General features: G+C 35.9%; 1 long non-coding RNA gene across 5 annotated transcripts; it reads right to left on the bottom strand.

Annotated features, from left to right (window-relative positions):
• Positions 1-459: 459 nt before the first annotated feature.
• LOC126827596 (uncharacterized) lies at positions 460-5,121 on the bottom strand. 5 transcript variants are annotated; one of them, XR_007682745.2, is made up of 4 exons: positions 4,967-5,121; positions 3,307-3,459; positions 1,558-1,639; positions 460-570 (listed from the first exon to the last, which is right to left on the bottom strand). It is a non-coding gene; the product is annotated as an uncharacterized LOC126827596 (long non-coding RNA). The 5 variants fall into 5 exon arrangements; XR_007682749.2 differs by lacking the exon at positions 4,967-5,121 and adding an exon at positions 4,890-4,952; XR_007682750.2 differs by lacking the exon at positions 4,967-5,121 and adding an exon at positions 4,900-4,919.
• Between the last annotated feature and the right edge of the window lie 906 nt (positions 5,122-6,027).

Genomic DNA, 6,027 nt, shown 5'->3' with positions numbered 1-6,027 from the left:
TTGCTTATTCTACTCTCAGCCGAGCGCCCGAAGGGCGCGAAGGATGAGAGAAATTATATGAATATATAGCCCGAGGGCTTGAGGATTAATATTGCATATTCCCGGTTATCCAGCCAGAATATGCTTGAACACTCATGTTTAAAGAAAAACCAAAAAACTCATGAACCCTGACCTGTATCACGTGGCCGTAGTTGATGTCAGTCCGTGCAAACTCTGGTAAGTGTCTTTTTAAAGTCAAGCATGTTGTCAACCAAAAAATTATATGAACATATAACCTGGGAGGGACTTAGGGAGGGAAGATTAATCCTCAAGCCCTCGGGCTATATATTCATATAATTTCTCTCATCCTTCGCGCCCTTCGGGCGCTCGGCTGAGAGTAGAATTATATTCCATCTATGCCCTCTGGGCATTTCGGATTAATATTGCATAATTTAAAGAGGTTGACAACAACAAATGGAAAACATGTTTACATTTTATTTAACACAATATCTGAAAAAGAAGGCAAAATATCTCTTTTATAATAAGCAGCAAAAGTCTTCTCCGACTTCCAGTCTGCTGTCTTCAATATTTCTGAAATAGAGAGTCCTGCTAAATTAGCGGCAGATGATGAAGCACCTCTTACAGAGTGTGGTTTAAATATATCTGTATTAATACCAGATGAAATCAAAGCTTCTTTAATCCATCCGGCTATAGTAGCAGCACAAACTGCTTTTTTGTGGAAAAAAGAAATAAATAAATTCTGTGATTTACGCTTACTCTGGGTAGCTGAAATATATGTGCGTAGTGTATAACAAGGGCAAATAGATAATTTCTTATAATTATTAATGTTGACAGTATATAGCGGTTGAGATGGGCGTGATGTCTTCAAGACACCCGTTGCCGACAGACACATAGCTGTTCCAGAATCTTTCACAGAATCTAAAGAGAAAGATGCTAGCGTTTGACATCGTTGAGCAGTTGACAAAGACAATAGAGAAACTGCTTTAATCGTAAGCATACGTAAAGATAATGTATCCAACGGATACAATGAACTTAGATAATGCAACAAGATGGATACATCCCATGTTGCCAAATAACGAGGTTTAGGTGGTTTATGGACAAAAACACCTTTCATGAACCGAGTAAATAAAGGGTGGTCCCTCAAGTGAGAATTCCCAAGAGTAAGCAATGTCTGGACAATGCTAGAGCGAGTTGCATTTATGACACTATATGAAAAATTTGATTTGTGCAAAAACCCAAGAAAATTCAACAAATTTTCTATAGATGGAAATAAGGGATTGACTTTCCCTTGCACACACCAAAGATTCCATCTATTCCAAGCCAATTGATATTGCTTGTTTGTTTTTGGTCGCCATGAATTAAGGATGAGTTCTGCAGACTCTTTTGAAATGCCTCGACTCTGAATGTTTGCCCTGATACAAGACAAACGGTCAACCTGAGGGAATTGCCTTTCAAGGGGTGCAACGCACCGCTGTGGACCAACCTCAACAGATCTCTCCGTTTGGGCAAAAGAAGTGGGTAATCCACTAAAAGACTTAACAGCAAAGGATACCATACCTGGGTTGACCATGCTGGAACAACCATTATAGCCATTGCTACCTTGTCCAAAACTAGCTTGTTGAGTATTCGAGGTATAAGACTGAAAGGAGCAAAAATATATGGATAATAATTATTCCAAGAAATAGTGAAAGCATCACAAGCTAAACAATATGGATCTGGGTACCAAGAAACATAAGATTCAATCTGATAATTTAATGAGGATGCAAATAAATCTATATCTGGTGTACCAAAATAATTACAAATCTTATTGAATGTATTCTCATGGAGCATCCACTCTGTGGAGTTTGAAAAATTTCTTGATAAGAAGTCAGCCTCTAAATTAAATTTACCCTGAATGTGCTTAGCAGATAAGTATATACTCTTCTTATAACACCATAACCAAATAGATTTAGACAATTCATGTAATGAATCAATTGCACCTCCCATATTGTTGATATAAGCAATAGCAACAGAATTGTCAGATTGAATACATATATGGATATCACGAAATTTTGAACAAAGATTTTTTAAAGCTTTGAAAACTGCTAATAGCTCTAAAAAATTTATATGATTTGCTTGTTCGCATGGGAGCCATACGGAATTTGTTTGGAAATTCCTAAAATGAGCTCCCCATCCCATTTCAGACGCATCAGTGGTTAAAATCTCATCCACTGGAGGGGGTTGAATATGATTACCATTGAACAAATAGGCTTCATGAATCCACCAATGAAGCTCATCGATCATCTTAAAATCTAGAACCGCAATAGCATCATAGTTAAGACCAGATTGTGAAAGCAGTCTTGTTTTACCTTTATCTAAATAATGGATATAAAGTGGAGCAGGCTGGATTGCAGTTCTACTAAATGAGCAAAGGCCTATGAATGAAGCTAAATCTCGTATAGTAAAAACAGAAGCTAATAAATTCCTAGCTAATAATACAATCTTATCTAATTTATCAGGAGTCATAAAAACATTATAATATTCTGTGTTGATAATAAAACCAAGAAAAACCAATTCTTTCGAAGGTTTTAAGTGTGATTTCTCCAGATTAACTACAAAACCAAGATTATGAAACAAATCAATAGCTTTATATGTGTTAGAATTTGACTCTTCAATGGTTGTAGATGAAAAAAGTGAATCATCTATAAAATAAAAGCATATAATTGACTGCTTCCTTAAAAATGAGAAAATAGGCTTAAGGACTTTTGTGAACACCCGAGGCGCTGACGAAATTCCAAACGGTAAGCATGTGAAATGATAAATGACATCATGCCAAACAAAGCATAAATATTTCCTATCACTAGGATTAATTCCAATAGAAAAATAAGCATCACAAAGGTCTATCGAGGTTAAAAAACTATTCTTTGTAATAGACTTCAGAGCAACAGCCAAAGTTTCCTGCTTAAAGTGTTCATAAGATACAAAATTGTTTAACTTTTTTAGATTGATTACGGGCCTTAATGACCCATTCTTTTTAGGTACTAAAAATAAATTAGAAATAAATTGATCCGGAAAAGGATTGGTTGGTTCAATTGCACCTTTGTCAAGAAGTTTTGCAACCTCCTGATCAATAATATCAACCTCTGTCACTGAAAGACAAGGCGAATTGGGCCAAGACCACTGGACAGGTAATGAATTAAACTCAATTGTATATCCATTACTAATTGTATCGATAATCCAACTATCAGTTGTGAGATACTGCCAATTATGAGAAAATTTAGATAATTGTCCCGCTATAAACTTCTTGTTGCCCAAATTCTTACTTACACAATCTATTGGTTCTTTGTATAACGGCCTCTGGCTCTGCCTCGTGTGCTGTAATACCTGCCCCTGTACTGTAAATTCTGGTAACCTCCCCTCCGATCTGGAGGTTGATACCTCCTCTGGCCTCCACCTAAAAAAGGCTTTTTATACCATGACCTGCCATATGAATAATTATTAGATCTTTTATTATTATAGTTCGAGTTCATTGGAGTATATAATTTGGCAGATTGGTCTATTTCTTTAATCCTGGTGGCAATGTCTGGACCAAATAGAGTACCTGAGATAGGTCGAGAAGAAGAACAAAGAGGATGGTATCTCTTACTGAGAAAGGGTTTCATAAGATGTCTACGTCTCAACGAAATCTCATTCAAAGAGTTTCCCAAAATCACGACTGAGTCGATCACTGCAATTTTACTATTTTGATCGATAGTTCGATCTTTGGACGCCAAGATTGTAAGAAGGGGGGCTATACCAATACTAATTAATTTTTGAACATCTTGAAGCGATAAATCCTGAGATTGAGCCGTCTTCGGCAAAATGTTCCAAATGTCTCCATCAACTAGTGGTGGAACCAAACATTTACAGTTCTCAGGAATTGAATATTTGGATGTCATTTTTCCAATCTCCACCTTCTTAGTGGTGGCAACAGAAACCAATTTAACAAGACTATCTGATACTGGATTACCAAAAGTATCATCCCCTTGAAATATCTTAGGGATATCAAAATCATCCTCAAGAACATCAGGTGTTTCCTCTTGAAACTCATCATACATTTCTTGAGGATCAACCAGATCGATTACCGGTTCATTGTAAAAATTTTCATATTCATGATTTTTATTGTTAGAATAAATATCGTTAGAACTAACATTTTGTTCTATATTTCTATAATCATTGACGTGATGGCCTAGATCAGCATTAGTAGGCTTGTGTAACTGTTTATCAACTATAGATGTCAATAAAGCTATTTGATTCTTTAAATCAACAAGTTCGTTTCTGTTTATTTGTTCGTTCGATAATTTTACGTGACCACCGCTCGTGGTATCCTCGAAAGTGGCCCTATTACTATTACTATTAGTATTCGTTACAGCGGCCGAATGAGCAAAATCATCGGCAAATTCAGAACCATGGTTCAGTGCTGCAGAAGTGACCGTGCAAGTAGGTTTTGCACCCGTTCGAGCAAAGTTTAATTGTTTCTTACATGGAGCAGTAATTTTCTCCGAACTTTTCCTTTTTCCAATTTTTCGGCCATGTTTGTTTACCTGAGAAGTTTTAACTTCCGGTTTCGAATTTTTTGCTTTGTCGCAATAAAGATCAGCGAATTTGGTTGTATCACCTTGATTGTTATTAATCAAAATATTTTCAGCAATACTTAAATCTTGGGCTGTAAAGCCAGTAAAATCCTGATCGGGAGATTCACTCATATTATTATTTCGTTGAACCAACGAAACGACAGTTTGTATTTTGTTTGTTGCTAAAAATAGCAATAAACCATGAGAGTCGAATCAGCGATACGACTCGGAATATAAATAGATAATATGAGCTACAATAAAATAGTAGATATGAATTATAAAACTTATAGTACTAACTGAGGATCACCTCAAGAAGTGGAAGAGAGTATTCAAGCTCTATCCTAGTCTAGATCATAACAGAAAAAGACACTTACCAGAGTTTGCACGGACTGACATCAACTACGGCCACGTGATACAGGTCAGGGTTCATGAGTTTTTTGGTTTTTCTTTAAACATGAGTGTTCAAGCATATTCTGGCTGGATAACCGGGAATATGCAATATTAATCCGAAATGCCCAGAGGGCATAGATGGAATATAATTGCTGATTTTGTTGTGTTCATCGAATGTCATAGTTACTAACCAGCAGTTGCAAGGCAAAATACGCCCACATTTTGCAAGAGATGGATAGAGAACAAGTTAAAAATAAAACCGACTTTCGTACAATAAGGGGCCATAATGCAGAAAGTTATGGTCTGAAGTGCACAAATATTGAAAGGGACGGAGATCTTCAGGACATAAACATATATTTTAAGTTTCATCAGATAAAAATTGAGACCTCTAGAGGATCCACAACCTTCGTTTACACAATTTGCGTACAAAGAGCAACCATTTAGTTTCCATTATGGTGGAATGGTAATATATTTTCTGCTTTGACTTAATATAGAAAAGCAGTTTGATAAAAAGACAAAACTTCAATTCAATTAATTGATATGTGCCATCTATTTATTTTGGGATATCAATGGTGAACATAAGTCGAACTGTTTCATTTTTGAGAAAGTTTTTTTTCTTTTCATATTATCTTTTCAGTGACAATGTCTGATGGCAGCAGGAAAAAGTTTACGGGCTTATTCCATCCACGCCAGTGACTTTTTTAAGTTTACGGGCTTATTCCATCCACGCCAGGGACTTAAAATCCTGTATTTGCCATAAGACATTGTCACTGAAATGATGATATGAAAATAAAAAATAAAACACTGACAATCTGTGAAGAACTTTCTCAAATGAAACAGTGAGGCTTATGTCCCCCGCTGAATCCCCAAATAAATAGATGACACATATCAATTAATTGAACATTTGTCTTTTATCAAACTGCTTATCTATGCTTAGTTCAAGTAGAAAATATTTGATGTAGCGAAACTATACAATCGGTTTCATAAAATATTAATCATTGAATTCAGCAAAGACGTTCACCTAATGAACATCTACACGGGCCAT

Source organism: Patella vulgata, chromosome 5, assembly GCF_932274485.2.
Source record: "Patella vulgata chromosome 5, xgPatVulg1.2, whole genome shotgun sequence".
Taxonomy (NCBI): Eukaryota; Metazoa; Mollusca; class Gastropoda; family Patellidae; genus Patella; species Patella vulgata.
This window is presented reverse-complemented; position numbering and strand designations above follow the sequence as displayed.